Source organism: Nannobrachium achirus, assembly GCF_963921795.1.
Source record: "Nannobrachium achirus genome assembly, chromosome: 16".
NCBI classification, from domain to species: domain Eukaryota; kingdom Metazoa; phylum Chordata; class Actinopteri; order Myctophiformes; family Myctophidae; genus Nannobrachium; species Nannobrachium achirus.
In genome coordinates, this window is record NC_137823.1 from 35,963,398 (window position 1) to 35,984,631 (window position 21,234).

General features: G+C 43.5%; 1 protein-coding gene across 1 annotated transcript in view; it reads left to right on the forward strand.

Annotated features, from left to right (window-relative positions):
• Positions 1-21,234, forward strand: part of plcb1l (phospholipase C beta 1-like) — a gene marked incomplete at both ends in the record, with an annotated part of 254,020 nt that overhangs the window by 42,763 nt on the left and 190,023 nt on the right. The gene's annotated exons all lie outside the window — the stretch shown is intronic.

The following is a 21,234-nucleotide window of genomic DNA, read 5'->3' on the forward strand; positions in this document are numbered from 1 at the left end:
CGATGGGAGCTTATGATTGTAAATTGGCTATTTTTGCTATTCGTCACACAACGAAAGGGAAAAGAATACCTTTGTTAGTAAGAGGAAATTAAATCTGCACACCGGTATTGAAAAAGCTCTGCTTATTTATTTATTTATGTCAACGTTTCAATCAATGTAGATCTTCATCAGGATTCAGGACCCTTGTTAGTCACACTGAGGAAATTCACTTTCAGCTTCAACCAACTGGAACTCTGATCAGATGGTTATGATGAGGGGTTGGGGCACTGGGCAGTTAGGGATTAAGTGTCTTGCTCTGTTGACATCTGGACACATAGCCAGTGGTGGAAAAAGTACTCAAATGTTTTACTTAAGTAAAAGTATCAATACTGCAATATATTAGAAACACTCCATTACAAGTAAGAGGCTGGAATTCAAAATGTACTTGAGTAAAAGTACGAGAATATTGGCATTAAAAATATAATTAAAGTACCAAAAGTAAAAGTACAAAATGTTTGAAAATAGCAGATCTACAAGCTCACAACGCGTCGCGATGTGAGCTAAGTAAATGTAGTAAATTATATATTTCCCAGAAAGCCTCTTCCCATTTAGTTATGGCCGCACTACAACAAAGCACATAGGCAGGGTTTAACCACATGAATGAACCCTAGCGTGCCTGTTCTGGGTGTGTCATAATAGGCAACATTTGGCCAAAAATAGGCAAACATTCTTCCAAAATAGCTGTGTGGGCAGAGCAGATGACCATATAGAGAAAAGCTTATTTTGACAGTGCAGAATTTCAGAGCAGTCTGAACTTTGAGCTTTTTAATCAACAGGGATTAGTTTATCAATTTTTTACCTCATTATTTGAAACTTTGGCCACGTTTTTATATGAACATTTTATATGACGTTGTAGCATTACATGACAGAAAATAAGGAAGAACAAGCTTTATGTTTCCTCTTTAAATGAGCGCTATAGGTCTCGGTTCCATGGGCTCTGGACAAACGCAACAGGCATGCCTGGGTGAATGATTGGATTGTTTTCTGTTCCCACCGTGAGGGTCAAGCTGTTGGCCTTTACCTCTCCCCTACCACTGCCACTGTATGATCTATCAATGTTTCATGGCAGTCAGGGGAGGCTGGGCACACTGATCAAACTGAGAGAGAGAGAGAGAGAGAGAGAGAGAGAGAGACGCACACACACACACGCAGACCGAGAAAGAGGAGAGGAGACAGGGAGACAGTGAAAGTGGAGGGAGAGTGAGTTGAAACAAAAGCGCTCGGAGGTTGTGAGAGTGTGAAAGAGTGGACAACGTGGACGAGGATGGAAGAGCACGCGCGCGCGCGAGAGAGAGAGAGCGCTTGCCCTCCAGAAAAACGACGTGAGCAATGTAATTCATTTCTCTTCGCGGCAGCAGAAACCGCTTTGTCCCGACTTCAAAGGTTTCCTGTGGATGTCAGCGAGCTGATAGCGCAGCCTGAGAGCTGCAGAGCTGCAGCGTTACCTGCCACAGCACCAGCACTCTGAACACTTCAGTGGAAAGACACTGGCAGCACATTCACAACATGCACGCACGCACGCACGCACGCGCGCACGCACACACACACACACACACACACACACACACACACACACACACATCATTTCTAGCATGTTGTCGTTGTTGTCGGGTGGAAACCTTGTATGTTCATTTTTTTATTATAAAAAAAAACAATTTAAAATAGTGAAAATAGACGATCTACAAGCACTCAACACCTCACATCACGAGGCGTTGGGTGCTTGTAGATCTGCTATTTTCACTACGTTTGTGCCACACTCTTGTATGATGAAGTAGGGCTTTAATTTACCAAAAAACATACACATTCGAAACTTGGAAATACAAGCCGGACCGTGAAGATGTACTGTTTTCTTCAATGGAGAGATGAGACACGGATGAATACATTTATCTAGCTCCCAGTATTTATCCTGCAGTCAGTAAAGTATGGTTAACCTCGGACAAAAAGTAAATAGTAAATTGTGTGTGTGTGTGTGTGTGTGTGTGTGTGTTGTGTGTGTGTGTGTGTGTGTGTGTGTGTGTGTGTGTGTGTGTGTGTGTGTGTGTGTGTGTGTGTGTGTGTGTGTGTGTGTGTGTGTGTGTGTGTGTGTGTGTGTGTGTGTGTGTGTGTGTGTGTGTGAGAGAGAGAGAGAGAGAGAGATAGATTATGTGCTGGTGTGCCAAGTGCCTACGTCTGTATCTGTATCTAGTCACATACACCTATTCATACCTGGAGTGTGTGTATTTACATTTTTGTTTGTGTTGTGCGTACATGTGTACTGTTTGCCATTTTGCTTGTGTGTCTGTATCTACATTTTCATGTTAATATTCATTTCAGCATTTTGTGCCCGTCTGTGTGTTGCACACTGTGCATCTCTGAGTTTGCGTGTGTGTGCGTACGCGCGTGCATCATGTGTGCTGACGCAGGACAGGAGGTGTGTGAATAAGGTCTTACGGTTGGCGTTCCACTGCAGCAGATTAGAAGCCTCCACATTACGCTTGGAGTAAGACGTGCAATACATCACACAACAGTACACTACAAAACACAACAATCCTGGAGGATAGAGGAGGAAGAGGCAAGGGAAAACCAGGGATGAACAGAGGGAAGTGAAGAGAAGCGAGGATGAGAAGGGAGAGAGGGAGATGGAGGGAGGATGGGACAAGACCAGATGCACACTTTCATCTTCCATCAAGACAGCTGCTGTTAAGATGGAAGACAAGCAGTGGGCGGGCAGGGAAGGACGGCAGGAAGAGAAGGAAGTAAAAGATGGGGGGAGAGGTATGAAGGGAAGGAAATGGATAGAGGTAATAGTAGGCAGGCGTCCAGAGAGAAGGATGAGAGGGGAGAGAGGGAGTGATAGGCACCTGTCCAAGTCAAGATGATGAAAGCAGGGAAGAGAGAAAGGGAGGGAGGGAGGGAGGTGGCTTGTGTACATCACATTCTGTTTGTATGGGCATGATGTGTGCGGCTTGTTTTACCTCTCCGAATGTGTGTGTGTGTGTGTGTGTGTGTGTGTGTGTGTGTGTGTGTGTGTGTGTGTGTGTGTGTGTGTGTGTGTGTGTGTGTGTGTGTGTGTGTGTGTGTGTGTGTGTGTGTGTGTATGAGAGAGAAAGAGAGAGTGTGCATGTGCGTATCTGCATAGGCTCGCAGGCACGCGCATTTCCCTGCGTGCGATGCCTGTGCATTACTTTGCGCGCGTTCCTTCATGTGCGCTGTTGACGTATAGAACAAAGCAGACCGCCGTGTTTATCTGAGCAGTGGTTGGTTGTTTCTTGGAGCGTGCAGCCTGCTGATAGCAGCTATCAGCTCCAGCCACCTGCCAGGGCTGCAGCCGTACCTTCTGTCCTCCCCCCTCTCCTCCTGACCCCTAATCCCTCAATCCGTCTGACCGCGAACCCCACTCACCGCCAACACACACCTTATCACACGCGGCTCTTTCGCTCAGATTTTTCACTTAGTTGACGTTAACGGCCTTCCTGGCACACGGTGGAACCCTGTTGTAATCTTAAATTACTTTTTTCATTATAATTTTTTTTGCATGTCATGAGTTATTTCTTAGATAGGTCAGTAAAGAGAGGAATGGCAGAGGGAGGGAATACATGTGAGTCAAGAAGGGAGTCCGATTCAAACTCAAAGCTGTAACATAATAATAATTGACAACATTTATTTGTATAGAACCTTTCATGACATGAAATGCAGCTCAAAGTTCTTTAAAGAGCAAAAATTAAGCACAAGTCTTATGTGTCATTGTAGGCAGGTCAGCACTAGAAGACCTGAGGGGGCAGTTTGGAACATATCTAGGCAGGCAGTCATAGAGGTACAAAGGTGCCAGACCATAAGGTCATAAGGAGTGTTTTAACTGGTTGAGACACCAGGCACCCTGCAGGCGCCGGGCAATATTTGTTTTCTGACCATTAGGCTTCAAATAGGCTTTAAAACAACAATCTAACAATGGCGTTTTCTCCCTGTCCAATATTTAGCTATTGATAGCAAGATAAACGTAGCTGTGTTAAGTCTCATGTGGTCAGACCTACTGTCTGTCCACTAGGGATGGGACGATATAAACATTTCATATCACGATTATTGTGACAAAAGAAATCGCGATTTACGATATTATCACGATAATCAAAATCCATTATCCTGGGGCAGAACATTTGCCAAAAAATAGCAGATCTACAAGCTCACAACGCGCTGCATTGCGACGCGTTGTGAGCTTGTAGATCGGCTATTTTTTGGCAAAGACATTTGATAGAGAGTGAAAAAAAGACTGTATCAAGTACGTATATTATAAGTATATTTTACCAATTATAGAGGTTTAAATGGTACCGGATATGCAGCTCGGCAAATAAAAGGTGAATGGATCCCAGTGCATGACGGAGGACGATATCATGATTTATTAAATCTCCACAATACGATTATCGTGAGTGTTTTTTATCGCGATAAACGATAATATCGCTTATCGTCCCATCCCTACTGTCCACTACTGTCCTCTAGTCTAAGTCTAAGCAGACTTATGTTACTGCCTGGGCAGTAACATAAGTCTATGGTTGGTTCAGGGTTGGTCTAAATACTGTAGGTCTGTGGTTGGTCAATTCATATGTCATGCTTTTTCCTCCCTCCTTTTGTTTTGTCTTCCTAAACACTTTTTAATAAATGTGTCCCATACTGTTCTTCTATCTAATCTTTTATCTAATCTATTATCTATTTGTCTGGCTAGTGGCTAAGACTAGACTATAGCTGAGCAATTCGTGAGCACAGCTGCATAGAGCACTAGAGTTCTGGGATGAAGCCTCTCTATACAGGGACAATCAGGATGAAACGACACATTGATGAATTGGCCATGCATGGTCAACTCACAAAGCATTGCGTTAGGTAATGCAGGACACGTATGTCTTGCCCGCCTCAGCTGTAATCAGCTGTCAGTCAGATCCTTTTCCTATTCCTCATTCACAGACCTGCTGATCATTTCATCACACTGCCATAATCCAATCAGAGCTCTCGCTCAGTAGGGAGGCTCCTTTAAATACGGCTTACATTCACTATAGTCTGGCAAAGGCTCAAATACTTGTGATTTTATGTTTGCTGATTCAAGCTAATACAGTATGTCAATGTATTGCTATTGCTATTGTACTACTATTTTATCCCTATGGGGGTTTTTGCTTAGCGTTCCCTGATTTTGCATAGCAAGCTGCTCGAATAAAAATTCAGTGAACATCTCCGAACACAGAGCCCTTAAAGCCAGAGTTAAATTGTATTCCATTTATGCAATAAATGGTTAAATCTACTTTGACGTGAGTGTTCCTGACTAAAATACAGATTATAGATCTATATAGATCATCAACTAGACACTAGTTTTTCGCCATAGGCTTTAAGAAATTCGTGAGGGCTTGTGTTGCTGAACAGATAGTGAAAAAGTAAACAATGAGCTGGCAGATAGATACGGCAGTAGACTGAGCTGATGAAACTTTTTGAGATCATCAGTGTGTACACAATCTGCACAAGAGACCTCTGTCACACTCTATGAATATAATTTGATTTCGGAGATATGAAAAGAGAGATGGGGGATTTGGGTTGGATATCTATTTGATATTTGTTTTGATACGTGTCTTTCACTCTTATTCTTTAATATTTCAGATGAAATTCTTGGGAAGCTTGCACCAAATAATTTCACAAATAATTTTCGCTTTGTATTAATGCTGTGATGTGACCAAACTGAAGGAGAATTTCTCAGTACTTTAACAATACAAGGTGCATGGTCATTTGATTCAATGTTATTATTAAAAGAATATTTCTTATTTTATATTCTTTAGCTCTGGGTGTGAAAAGGGACATATAAGGGTCCATGCTGTGAAACGTTGTTCCAGTCCACCAGGGGCCAATTCTTTGTGAGATTGGAAAGCCTGTTGACAAAAAAAGAACCGAAAAACCCCTCTGGGGCCATCATGGAAGTGTTAGATGTAGCGATGGTGGTTTATCGGTCCAATAAATTCTTGAGGCTGGGTGTGCAAATGGTAGGTGTGGGACAGGAAAAATTACCTTTGAGCTGTCTGGAGGTGATGGTGGGTCTAATTCACCTGTGATGGGAGTTGGCCACTTGATACCTATCCTCGCCACATACGCCGCATTTCATCAGAGAAGTCATTACCTAGAGCAGTAGTTCTCAACATGTGGGTTATTTTGGGGGGTCCCCAGATGATTGTGCAACATTGTTTTCTCACTCGACAGTAAACAAACCTACATAAAGTTTAAGTGTATAGAGGGTATATGCACATTTCTAAAGTGACAATTAGGACTTTTTAATACCTCTAAAATGACAAATTAAACATTGGCCAAATTGTCAAATATTATAGGCAGAAATTGTGAAAATAGCCAATCTACATGCTCACAACACCTTGCGTTGCGTGGCGTTGTGAGCATGTAGATCAGCTATTTTCACAATAGAACCATGATAAATAAAATGTAATGCCTCAGCTCTTAGTGCTCGTCAGGGTGGGGGGTTCCCCAGTTAAAATATGATTATTTTGGGGGTCGCGGCCTGAAAAGGTTGAGAACCATTGACCTAGAGGCTATCATCGCATCCTGAGTATTAACGAATGCATGTCACTTTAAAGGTTTCCTGCTGCATGCAGTATCCCTTGCTCGCATTCCATTCATTCTCCTCCTGTGTTCTATTTTCCTACATCTGCATCATGCAGGCGCTGCAGTGGGCGTTTCTTCGTCTCGTGCAACTGTGTGATTAAAAAGCTGTGTTGAGTCCGTCCGTACTCGTTGGAGCTTTCTAATTGCACGGAGCCATTTGAATGAGCCATGCTGAGACTCCGGCCAAAGCTCATTTGAGCACCACTGCCTATCTCACGAAAGCTGACTCATGTCCAAGCACGTGCTTCCACATCTTAATGAGAGCTGCGGAGAAAGACACGTAGGCTTGGACTCAGCATGGGTTCAACATGTAAGACCCTGATCATTATTGACCATAATGACCCTGTGGTCATACTGAGTATGACGTAAGTGCAAAACAGTCTCCGTGTCAATAGCATACTGTTAATATAGTCAATATAATAAAGGGGCGGAAATTAAACCCTATATTTTGTTGACCGGAGTTGCCCTCTACACCAACTGTCTTTGCTGAAACTAGCCGATCTACAAGCTCACAACACACACAAAAACATGCACGCACAACACAGTCACATACTGCACATTATGTGTTCATGTGCACATTAAGCATACAACAATGCAGAAACACACGTACAGGCACATATTTTATGGAGTGCAGATTGTGGAAATGCATTATGCACATACAAACTTCACAGAATGACACACATGAAGCAAGTATACAGTATTTCATTTTACCCTATGAATTCCCTCCTGCATTAATCCTGCAGAAGCCCTCAAGCCCCCTCCTCTCCCTCTGGCTCTCTCTCTCTTGCTAGGCTTTTCAAGTAATGCTTAATGCATGCTCCGCCATACGCTGACGTATGAATCAGGCATGACTCGAGGGAGGGGCGTCACAAGGGGGGGAAAAGTGGGACTGAGTTACTAGGGCCCAAGGTGGAGGGGCCTTAATTATTTTATACTTTAGCTTTTGAAAAATAGAAGATCTACAAGCTCACAGCACGGCACACTGAGTGCTGTGCTGCGAGCTTGTAGATCTGCTATCTTTGAAAAGTCATGAAAATGTGTGCAAATCTTGGAATATGTGTATTTTTTAAGCGAACATTTTTAACTCAAAGGGTCCAGGGTCCCTGGAACTAAATATTTTTAGATGGGAGTCCGTGGCCAAATACGTATCATTTTGGAGGTCCTTCACATGAAAAGGTTTGAGCACCACGGACATAGAAACATTATGTTTTTCAAAAAAAAAACAGAAAGATTTGAAATATTCAAAGACACTTAATGATTTAAAAGAAATAGCAGATCTACAAGCTTGTATATCTGCTATTTTTCAATATAGTTAAAGCACAAAATGTGAGTGAATCCTTGTACCCAGGGCCCAGAATTTGGTGCGACACCCCTGCTCGAGGGATGCGTGACTTTGTGGCTGAGAGACCATTACGGCTCTGTAGGAAGATATAGGGTGACGCTGCAGAGTGTACCGCTGTGCTTCTCAAACATTTTCATGTCAAGGACCCCCAAACAGTATTTGGCCACGGACCCCTGTCTGAAAAGGTTTTGTGCCAGCCAGGGACCCAATAAGAGAAGATTTCTGTTGTTAAAACATTTACCGTACAAGTTATTCCAGGCTATTCCAGATACTATCCAGATTTTTCCACATAAAAAAAACAACAAAAAAACATAAGCAATCTTCAAGCACACAACTTGTTTGCGATGTAACACATATTGAGCCTGTAGATCAGCTATTTATGAATAATATAAGGGTTAAAGTACCGTAATTAAATTTATTTTGATGCTGTATTAGCAAATTTTGCTGGAACCCCCTCTAGGACTTTGAGGACTGGTGTAGCTTTCAATTCCATGCAGTCCAATCACAACCCAGTCTCCATGTTCCCAACATTGTCAACGCTCCATTTGTGCTCCCAAAAGTCTCATCAAAGCTGAGTCGAATGGGTCCTTGACTCCTTGTAAACCCTGGTACAGTTTCCTTTCGGGTGGCAGAGGACAGATGAATGCTTGCACAATGCAACTCTTTCAATTTGGGCTTCACAACATGGTGTTCAGTTTCCTTAATACATTCCCATTTAATTTGACAATATATGAGAGCTTAATTTCACGCAGAACAGTTCACCCTCGGTATTCGCAGCGTGAACCGTAGCCAATCACAGCCATTCCAGATCCCAGATTATACTGGAAAGAGGTGCACGCTGCCGGAAGGATAAACAAATAGAGATGCAAAGAAGCGTAGTCCAAAATATTGTGTTGCCAATGTGAAATATCTGACTACTGGCAGTCCGATGTTGCATGTGAAATCAGCTGAATTCAAAGCCTCGCACCTGCAGTGTGTTCTGCATATAGTCAGGGAATTTTAATAAAACCCTGGGAATAAATTCCTTACCAAACAATTTCTTCACCAATGTGTTCATAAAGGTGTCTAGTAACATATCTAACAAAGATTGAAATTCAACATCCCTAGCAAAATGTTTGACAGCTAGGGTAATTCTGGGTCTCATTCACTTACTATACACTGTACGAATCACTCCCAAAAATATGCTTTAAGTAGCATGTTAGGGGTCTAACTAGGTGTTTTTAATTATTCTGAATCCATTGCAAGCATTTGTTTTGCACGAAAAACATTCATTGGGCCAAAATCAGACGCAAAAAAAACGATGGTTTAGTGATGAGTCATCACTTTTCACAAGGTGTATGGGGTCCATTTTTGGCCCAAGGAATGTTTTTCGTGCAAAACAAATGCTTGCAATGGATTCAGAATAATTAAAAACACCTAGTTAGACCCATCAAATCCCACTTAAAGCATATTTTTGGGAGTGATTTTTTCCCCAGTGTATAGTAAGTGAATGAGACCCAGAATTACCCTAGCTGTCAAACATTTTGCTAGGGATGTTGAATTTCAATCTTTGTTAGATTATGTTACTAGACACCTTTACGAACACATTGGTGAAGAACTTGTTTGGTAAGGAATTTATTCCCAGATTTGACAGTTATTCTGCTAATTTTCCCTGACTAATAATAATGCTCTTAGATTAAGCTCCGTCCTACGACGGTGTCGCACGCCGAAAATACATAGCTGATCTACAAGTGCACAGTCCATCAGCAGACGCAACACGTTGTGAAGTCGTAGATCGTCTATTTCCGGCACGCGACGTTGTCATTCAATAAGAATAAATTGGGCTTTAGTTCCTGACAGACCTGTCCTATCACATTTCCAACCAGTAGAGTCTACCCCCCACCACCCCCACCCCCAGGCTTCTCTTCTTGCTCTGGAGACTGTCCCAGAATGCAGCACATGGCATGACTGTGTGTTTGTCATCGCTTATTTTGGAGCCACAGAGTACATGAGACATGGGAGAGGTGGGGGCTACACAGTCAGGGACATGCTGGGCCCCTGATTCAGCCCGGGGAAAAGTGTTGGAGAAGCCCTCATTGCGTGCTATAGAGAGAGAGATCTCTCTATAGCGCTGCTGCTACTCAAAGATTTGCCATTTCAGATCATGACAAGTGACAAGCCAGTGGGCCAATTACATGAGTTATATTACGTTGTTGTCGGGTGGAAACCTTGTCGGGTCCAAAACTGTTTGTTTTGTATTTATCATTTTAAAAATGATTTAAATTAGTGAAAACAGCCGATCTACAAGCACACAACGACGGCCTTGTATGATGAAGCAGGGCTTTGCTTTGCGAAAAAATGTACACATTTGAAACTTGGAGATACCACACAGTGACGATTTACTTTGTTGGCCGCCCAGCCCCCAAAATGGAACGAAGGCAGACATTTTATTTTTAATTTTTTCCTAATGTCCGGCCAGGACCGGCCGGGAATGAACCGGCTGTTCGGGAGTTGTCCCGTTTTTCCCAATGGCCAGCACGTCCCTGTACACAGTGACACATTACACACCCCCAAAAAGTCTGCCTGTCATCACAGTAGCCCTGTAGAGGCAAGCATGACGGACCAGTGCTCTGATTTAAGCCATGCAGGGTTTTAAACTTGAACCTTAGCCTCCCTATTCTGGGCATGCATGTCATAACAGGCGAACATTCTGCAAAAATAGCCGAGCGTGTATAGATCGGCTATTCTCGCCGAAGAGTTTGGGTGTAGTGGGACATAAGAGATGGGGCACTTTGGTCAACAAAGGTTTAATTGGTAGTTAACCAATTAAAGCTTTGAATGCCAGATGTAGGCCAAACCAAGGGTCTTCAACAGGGGGTCCGGGACCCCTAGGGGGTCCTCAGAGTTACAAAATGGGGTCCTCCAAATCTTTGTGTAATAGAATAATTATTTTATATTAACAACTTGGACCCTCGCATCCCTCTGAGGAGAACTTTAGCCAAAAATATCAGATCTACAAGCTCTCAACGCCTCGCAGCGTGAGGTGTTGATAGCTTGTAGATCTGATATTTTTGGTAAATTGGAGTGAAAGGTCAAATGTCTGAAAAAACACATTAACACGAATCCAACATAGACTGATGACAGTGCATTCAAACACGTCTATGAATCTATCGATTAAATCGATTAAATCTGAACACAATTTTGTACGATATGTAGTGGGGGTCCCTGCTTCATCTCCCTGTCAGCTAAGGGGTCCTTGGCCTGAAAACTTTGAAGACCCCCGGGCTAAAACATTGTCTGCTCTGCTATTTTGGCTGTCATTCACGTTCCTCTGTTGACGATGAATTCATTCAGTCATACAAATAACTACCATTAATGATTTTATTGGCATGGAATATTCGAACATAAAAACTAAGCACATTTCTGTTTGGCTTTTAGGCTTTGTTTAAAAATTTTCACTGGGCAGATATGGCAACTTTAATACACAAAGCCCATAATACAGTATAAAATTACACATTTTTCATATGCTGCATCACGACCCAATTTTGGGGTAAAGCAGAAATAATTATGGAAATATGACATTTCTCATAGTTTCATCCAGCTGTTTTTGCACATATGAATGGGAACGATTCAAGCTATTATGATTGTGCTTAAATAATTGCGATCAGGCAATTATCTAACAATGTCTTTTTTTATATAAATATTGTGGAATAACATTTATATTTAAAATCACACCCGTGTGAAGTGGAGCTGTGTGTGTGTGTGTGTGTGTGTGTGTGTGTGTGTGTGTGTGTGTGTGTGTGTGTGTGTGTGTGTGTGTGTGTGTGTGGATCATGTGTACCGATTTTTGTGACATTTGAAGAAAATATGTAGGAAAAGGAGCAAAAAGTGTGTTTTGGAGAAAATTCAAGATGGCGGAAAATCTATCATGGCGCAAATGGGCGTGGCCTATATGGGGAGATGCGTCATGACCCAAGGAATCCAGGGAAAAAATATTTTTAATTTTCCGACCTACGGTTCAAGAGTTACAGGCCAAAACGTAAAGTGGGGTGTTATGGCGCCACCATGCGGCCAAATGACACAATTATTTTTTATTTAATCCTTGAAATCATTATGAACCTCCTCTCCAAGTCTTGAAACTCTAGCCCCTATGGTTTGCGAGAGACAAATAATTGAATGTGAGTTTTTGCGATTCCCATTATAAGTCAATGGGGAAAATTAATTCACTAATAAATTAATATCAATTAAACTATAGAACCTTTCTCTTAGAAAAGTAATAGCCCACGATTCCCGAGTAAGCCGGTCGATTTGACATATGGCGCGAGTGTGTGGTGGCAAAACTGTGGGACTAGTGGCGTGCCGAAGTTTAGGAAGTTCAGGCTACATACACACACACAGACAGACACACAGACAGACAGACACACAGACAGACCCACACAGCCACGTATAGGGAGCTGCACACAGCTCCAAAAAAAGGGGGAAAAAAAATACAATTGTGACAGACAGCCTTACTCAAAATACAGCCATGGACTGGAGCGTCCCCGCTGGCCAGTAAGTCTGTGAAAACCCATTACCGCAGAGTGTGACAATGTTCTTTGATTTCAGCCCAACCTGCCCAATCAGCATAGCTCCACATTGCGGAAGTCCAACGAAGAATCTTTTATTCAAAGCCTCAAATCACATTTTCATCAAATTGGCCTCTGGTGAAAATGTAAGTCCTCCACACGCCCCCCATGAACCAAACACAGACACATTTTTGACAGCACAGCAATGCAAAGAGAGATCAGCAATACATTTCACCACAGAGATATGCCCAAATATTGTATCTATGCAAATCGCACCCACAGCACAGAAATATCCTATGTGTACACAGCATATGCTGGGAATTAACCTTGCAGGTAACCTGCTTGCAAACCCTCCCTCACAAACCTGCAGGTCTGATACAACTCTCTGTTCTTTTAAATCAAAGCTAAAGACGTTTATGTTTGCAGCTGCCTTTTTACTCAGCTCCTTTGATTCATTCCTTGTGCTGCACTGTAAATGTGTTCTCTTGTTTTGGTTTTAATTTAGCTTATTCTCTTCTTCTCCGCTTGTCCGTTTGTAATGTGTTTGCACTCTGTCTAAAAGGGTCTCAATGTTTTGTGTACAGCACTTTGAACTGCCTTGTTGTGCTCTTCAAATAAACCTGCCTTGCCTTGCTGCTGCTGCTGCTCGGAGGAATGAGTTTGATTTGCTGCGGGGATGTTGTTGTTTGAAGAACAGAGGAGGAGTGACCCCCTTCAGACAAACAGAGACAAGTAGAAACATTGCCACAGGGCCTCGCCTCGCGCAGGTTCAACATGTTAATTAATTCCAGTAGTTTTGCATCGCGTCGGCCCTCGCCGGCTTCCTGGACGTGCCTTGGATCTTAATGTGCTGCGGCCCCCACTCACTGTTTGGAGCACAACTGCCCGAGGAGAGAGAGAGGGGGGGGGGGGGGGGGGGGGGTAATAAACTGAGAGATAGAAGGAGCGAGGCAACAGAAATGTACTGATAAAAGAAGAGATGTAACTGGAAATAGATGAAGGAAGTGAACGACGCGAGGGTTTGTACTTCTGAGCGAGTACAGTACAGTACTACGTGTGCATGTAATTATGTACATTAGTTAACATTGTGCGCTGCTGGATTCTCAGTGTTACTCGCAGCAGCCTCACTGGAGCACTAATTTGTCGCATGCGCTGGCTCGTCTTCAGATGTGCCGACATCATGCGCCACACGTCGACAGCAGGCTGCAGCAGAAAGCTGACTGGGTCCTTTTATGTAGCGTCTTGGCAGGAGCTGCTACAGCCCACATGTTATACACATGATACATACGTGATCATGGATAATTGATTTATTACAGGGTTTTCAGAGAACCACGTGTCGAAGGCCTTGTAACGTACCTCATGCTTGGCAATAAAGAGGTTTCCGATTCCGGGTGTGGGATGAAATAAAAGCTGTTTTGAGAGCGTTTAGGCGTGACACGCCACACTGTGTGACCCCCTCCCCGTCAGAATGTGCATGCAGGATGATGGTTGCTTTGCCGGGAGTTAGTTGGGTTGTGTGGGTTTTGGAGTGGACTCAGCCACCCCCCCTCTCCACTCCACACTAGGGATGGGACGATATGAAAATTTCATATCACGATTTTGTGACCAAAGAAACTTACGATTTACGATATTATCGCGATAATCAAAATCCATTATCCTGGGGCGGAACATTTGCCAAAAAATAGCCGATCTAAAAGCTCACAGCGTGTCGCAACACAATGCGTTGTGAGCTTGTAGATAAGCTATTTTTTGGCAAAGACATTTGATAGAGAGTGAAAAAAAGACTATCAAGTATATTATTAGTACCTTTTACCAATTCTAGAGGGTTTAAGTGGTACCGGATATGCAGCTCAGCAAATCAAAGGTGAACTGATCGGGTGCATGACGGGGGACGATATCACGATAAATTAAATCTCCACGATACGATTATCATGAGTGTTTTTTTATCACGATAAACGATAATATCGCTTATCGTCCCATCCCTACTCCACACGATACTGAAATATCAGCACGGAGCTGTGTGACTGAACGGGGCCCCTTGAGGGCACAGCACAGAGCCCACTGTGGCGCTTCTTCCTGGAGCCCCACTGTTCCACCAGGGCCTCACACAGAGCTCAGTCCCTCCAAAGAGACTTCAAAGGTAGCCATTTACTGGCCCAATGGAGGCGTTAACCTTTGACTCTAACTCTCTCTCTTTTTCTCAATCTCTCTCTCTCTCGCTCTCGCTGCAAACAGGTCCACGGCTCAAAAATGTAAAGCCATATATACTGTATAGCAGTCGCTTCGCGCCGCGCTGCAAGCTGGTATATTGGATACCTACAAAAATGTGTCCGTGGCGGGCGTGGCCCACAACTGAGTCACGACCCACTGTTTGGGAAACAGCGCTGTACACTGTACAGGACGTGTCTTTCACCTACAGTATGTTCTAATCTAGAAGAACTGGTGTCAGACGTGAGAAGTTGATCAGATGCAACACATGTCAACAAGCATTATGATCTCCAAACTACATTAACAACTATTCTCTCTCTCGCTCTCTCTCCCCCTCTCTTGCTCTTTCTCTGTGTCATTACTCGAATATAAGGGTAATAATAATAATAATAACCAGTTAGACGCTTAAGGCCATGTCATATATAGAGTGAATATCATAAGTAGTTCTAGTTATATAGTAGTAGTTATAAATAGTAATTGTTATGATTAGTTCACTGGTTCTCAACATGGGGCCCGGGGAGGCGGGGACCCCCAGGGGTCCCTGAGGGGCAAAGGGTCTGTAACTCAAAGAGTGTACGAATGGAACCAAATGTTACTTATTCTGATTACATATATTTTAATATTTTTCCAAGGTGAACAATACTTGTGCATGCATGTGTGCGTGCGTGCGTGCGTGCGTGCGTGCGTGCGTGCGTGCGTGCGTGTGTGTGTGTGCGTGCCCTGATAGCCTGGAGAAGGTGTCAGATACTAAGGTAGAGGCTGCAGATTGAGTGAAGCCCCTGTTGGTCCACATCTCCCCCTGATAACACTGCCTGGACATGGACGGACACACACACACACACACACACACACACACACACACACACACACACACACACACACACACACACACACACACACACACACACACACACTTCATTTTCCACATCATGTACCCTCCCCTTGGAAGGGGAGCTGGAAGGAGAGAGAGAGAGAGACATACAGACAGAGAGAGAGAGAGAGAGAGAGAGAGAGAGAGATGTGCAGGCTGATAGAGAGATGGGGTTAGTGGAGTGTGGATGGATGCCTGGGGCTCTCCAGTGGGTCAGGGTTGCATGTATTTGCTGCAAATCCCATTACTGGCTAGAGAATTAGCATGCAATGAACCTGGTGGATAGATGTACACTGTACAGTCTCACTCTCAATTTGCTCCCTCCTTGGCCTGCTGGAGAAAGGGAAAGACGTAAGGAAGCGACGTCTCTTTTGATCTCCTTTCGGATTTAATAATTAAACTTCCATCTTCATTTTCTGTTCAGATGAAGTCTGCGGCGTTGAGCTCCTCTCCAGTGTGTTTGACCATTACGTAGTGTCAATATGTCAAAGCCTCTCTGTAATGAAGGCTTTCATATCACTCTTGCAAGCCATAGAGTCATAATGGATACCACCGTGAGTTAGACTGTGTCACGGGATGCCTGGAACTCCAGCTATGGATCTGACTGACCTATCCAAGGGCATGACCGACATTAGGCCTCCATATAGGGATATGACTGACTCATAGCCAACGATATAAGAGAGAGAGTTAGATCCAGATCCAAAGGTGATACAGAGACTTTCTCCATTCTACCGAGACTACATCTGCAAGACTCTGACCTGAGTCTGACTTTGACCTAGCCTGGTTCCAGCCCATAGACCCGCTCACTCTGAGCGGACTGTTTCTCTGGTCTGGTGTTGTAATCTGAATCTGCAATTTATCCAGTCCGAAATGGCGGCTCCTCCAATGAGCGCAGGGGGTGGGGGTGGGTCTAACAAATATCCGATCCGTGCAGCAGTTGAAACGATTACATTTCAGGAAGAGCACACACGCACACACACGCTGATTTCACCAAGCTGTTGATTACATGTTTCTGAACGTAGTTCTGTCTGGAAGCAGTCACTCGCACAGACACACACGCCACGCAAGCTTGCGATCGCTCGCACACAGACACACATGCGATGTTTGTTGCCATTGTGTGTGCTAATGGCTAGCAATGTTGTGCGCACGGATGAAGCCACAAGTAGGCGGATCCGCCGATCTCTAGTGATTGGTTTAGGGGAAGTCAAAGTCCCTCCCCCTGTAAATCGTCCAGACAGGGAACAATGTCAGACTCAAGCTTCAGCTGAGTCTGAAATCAGTCTAACTTTGACCTTTCATTCAAACCTTTATTTATACTCGAGAGACATTGAGGTTGCCCTCATTTGCAGTGGCGTCGAGATACATCACAGTACAATCAATATTCACAAAACATTTACAGAGCATTTACAAAACAAGTTTAAAAACAATTGCAGACATTTGCAGGAAGTCATTTAAAATGACCATATGTTATAGGAGAACCTATCTTGAATGTAAGCTGTAGTTCATTCCAGGTGGTTGGGGCATTAAAGCAAAAGGCTATCTTCCCTAGTTCAGTTTTTACTTTGGGGACCTTTAGTGTGAGCCAGTCACTGGAGCTTGTCCTATACGTCACAGGATTCCAGTCCAGCATCGACTTAAGATACAATGGTAAGGTACCATCAATTGCCTTGAAAATAAACAATGGTAAGGTACCATCAATTGCCTTGAAAATAAACAGATACCAATGTTTATTTCGCCTGTCGACCAAAGAAGGCCAACCTACTCTATCTTACAGGGTGCAATGATGAGTCCTGTAATGTTCACCAGATACAAAACGCAGAGCAGAATGACAGACTGTGTCAAGGGGCTTGAGGACAGAAGGAGACCTGCTACCAGGAGAGAGATCACTGCTCTCTCTCTGTACCAACCCGGGTATTTGGGCTACCAAGATACTCATGTTGTTATATACAGAGTCCTTCTCTCATCTCCTTCTAAGTTCTGCTCGACACCACTTAGCTTAGGCTTAGATAACCAGTTTTTGGTCTTTCTCACTCCTTACTTCATGACAGTAGTGGCCTGAGTCAACTCAGTGGAATACACAAGACGTGTTCTGAGAGACTCTGGTGAGACGAGCAGAAATGGCGTCTCATTCCCTCGGTGTCTGTATCAATAATGGAGGAGCGGTACTGTACGGTCACGGTCTGTTCCACTCACTGTTTAAGGTGCTGTTAACTGAGAGGCCCCCGGTGAAGTTTGTGGTTAAATCCTGGCACTGCTGCTATTCCTGATGTCCCCCCTTCTCATTAGGGGACGGATGGAGTGAGAGAGAGAGGCAGAGAGAGAGGCTTTATTATGGTACAGTGTAATGTTCCCTCTGCTCCATTGACTGCCGCTCACACAGCTGAGACCCACCAGGCAACCAGCCTGACTCACGCACTTCAGCTGCACAGGGAGCCGTGTGTGTGTGTGTGTGTGTGTGTGTGTGTGTGTGTGTGTGTGTGTGTGTGTGTGTGTGTGTGTGTGTGTGTGTGTGTGTGTGTGTGTGTGTGTGTGTGTGTGTGTGTGTGTGTGTGTGTGTGTGTGTGCGTGCGTGCGTGCGTGCGTGCGTGCGTGCGTGCGTGCGTGCGTGCGTGCGTGCGTGCGTGCGTGCGTGCGTGCGTGCGTGCGTGCGTGCGTGCGTGCGTGCGTGCGTGCGTGCGTGCGTGCGTGCGTGCGTGCGTGCGTGCGTGCGTGCGTGCGTGCGTGCGTGCGTGCGTGCGTGCGTGCGTGCGTGCGTGCGTGCGTGCGAGTGCGCGCATGCTTGCGTGCATGTTTGTCCATGTGTGTGCGTGCACCAGCCTGACTCACTCACTTCAGCATCATCCGTGTGTGTGTGTGTGTGTGTGTGTGTGTGTGTGTGTGTGTGTGTGTGTGGGCGCGGTATTTTTGTGTGTGTGTGTGTATGTGTGTGTGTGTGTGTGTGTGTGTGTGTGTGTTAGTTTGTCTACGTGTGTATTCAAACAGCATTCCACTTTGTATGTCATTACGGATCCATTACTCCACCGTGTGAGCGTGCATGCGTCCAGTACGGTGTGCGTCCAGGAACACTGTTCTCATGGCCTAATTCCAGCCCCCAGTGATCATTGTGTTCTGTATAGGACAGTGGCGTTGGTCATGCATGGTGACACATGCTATATCCAGGTTATTGTGATGAGAGGTACGGTACAGTAGGTACGGGAAGAGAGACATCTGGTAGCCCTGCATATTCATACTGGAACTGATGAACTACAACAGTGGTTGTTGTAACAACCCTTTTGAATTTCAAAAGGTGGATATCGTCGTTGTCGGGTGGAAAACCTTCCTTTTTTTTCTTTTTCTTTTTTTTTACAAATATCGTTATACTTATTTTTTTTGCAGAGATAAAGCATAATGGATGCACAAGAATGACTTGAAACTGAAAGTAAACAGCATTTTTTTTTTTTTACAATAATCAAAATGAAATAAAGAGAAAACAAGACATAGAAACAAAAACAACAAGCAAAATTCACACTCACTCTCACATTCAACCAGGATGAAGGACAGGGAGGGAAACACAGGGGAGGGGGGGGCGTGGTTCTTTGCTTAGGTTAGTTATTGAGCTCGTTTGCAATCGTAACAGTTGCCAATATAAGTGCCAATAAGGGCTGCCAAGTTCTGTGAAAGGACTTCAAGGAGCCGCTAAGGGAGAACCTAAGTCTCTCAAGTTTGATACAGCACAACATTTCGTGAATCCATCTGTTGTGTGAAGAAGGGGATGGATGTATCCAATTAAGGAGTAACCTTCTTTTTTTTGTTATTATTTAAAAAAAGAGATTTAAAATAGTGAAAATAGCCCATCTACAAGCACCAAAGCATCACATCGCGAGTCATTGTGTGCTTGTAGATTTGCTACATTTATTTACTACTTATACTACAACACTTTTGTATGATGTAGGGCTTTAATTTATGAGAAAAAAAACATACAAATTTGAAACTTGGATACAACTTTCTGGCTGACAGTGACGATATGCATTATGTCACAGGCCATCATTTGATAACTCTCTCTGTGCCCCTGTAAGAATCGTCTGCCTTAATTAGTTTTTGTTCATTTACTGTTAATTCACAGTGTTACAAATGGAACCAACATTAATTTGGTTCCATTGTGTACACTCTCTGAGTTACAGACCCTTAGCCCCTCAGGGACCTCTGGGGGTCCCTGGGCCCCATGTTGAGAACCAGTGAACTGGGAAGATGGCGCTGACGTGACTGGAACGAGAGAGACATCTCAGACACACAAAATGCTAAACAGGAAATGTGGTTGGCGCTGTCCTCCCGATGCCCTCAGAAATTGTATATTTGGTTCACCCATCTGAGTCTTATAAAGCTGCCATTGTTGTCCAAAATGAAAAAATCAGCCAGGTATTTCCATACAAATACTTGGGTGTAATGATAGACCATCTGTTACCCGGGACAGACCACATTTCATTTGCCTGCAAAATGACAAAAACAAAGAATTTGTTTTCTTCTCTGCCGCCTCAGGGTTTTTTGGGGCGAGTAAACAGATTTATTCTTCTATTTTTTTTATTATTTTTTGCTTCTGTGATCATGAGTGTTGGTACAAGTAACGGTACAAGTGTCCAATAAAAGTAAATAACGCTTCTCCAAATGAAAAATAATGTAAGCCAACCCCTTGAGCACCTCTCTGAATCAGCCTACCACAATAACATAATTAAGACTGGCCAACAAACATTGTCTCTGGCCCCAACCATTTCTGAACAATGAATACAAATTGTCACCGTCAAACCATCAAAACCAAGTACGATTTAATAGGGTTGGACTGAAGCACTCATTTGTGCTCTAAGCTCCGTCTTGAAATAAAATATGGAGCTTCTTCCCGCATGTTGCAGGGTTTTGAATGCTGTCTTATGTGATTGTAAATGACATGTTAAACACAATCTTTGCTCTTTAGTCTCTTTCTGTGATAATGCCAACTGTGCTTCTCATCTGCAAGAAATAATCAGTCTGACAACAAAGTTGTATCTGCAGCATCATCATCGTCATGCCTCACGATCGACAGACTATCATTGCTGTCAGGTGGACCTCATATTATGTCTGAAACTGTTACTTTTCAGAATTCAAAATAACTTCTCTATCTACAACCATATGAGCTTGTAGATCTGCTATTTCACACACTGTGACATAGGGCATTCACAAATAGTGATTTTTAGTATTAGAAATATTCAACCTCAAAGTATTCGAATAGTCGAATATTCGACAGGACTGGTCAAACTGTCAAATATTAAGTAAGCAAGAGGCGAACATTGTGAAAATAGCCGATCTGCATGCTCACAACGTTGTGAGCATGTAGATTTGCTATTTTCACAATATTTATCTGCGGAACCGAGTCACATTAAATGTAATAGCTACAATTCCAAGTGCTTGTCAGGGTGGGGGTCCCCAGTTCAAATATGTTTATTTTGGGCTAAAAAGGTTTGAGAACCATTGACAACTCATTCTTATGACTTCCTATCTAGCCAAGCTTTATAAACTATATATTTTTTAAAGATAGAAAAAAATATATATATTCGACTTCGGTGAACATCGAATAGTGAGTTTGATATTCTAATATTCGAATATTC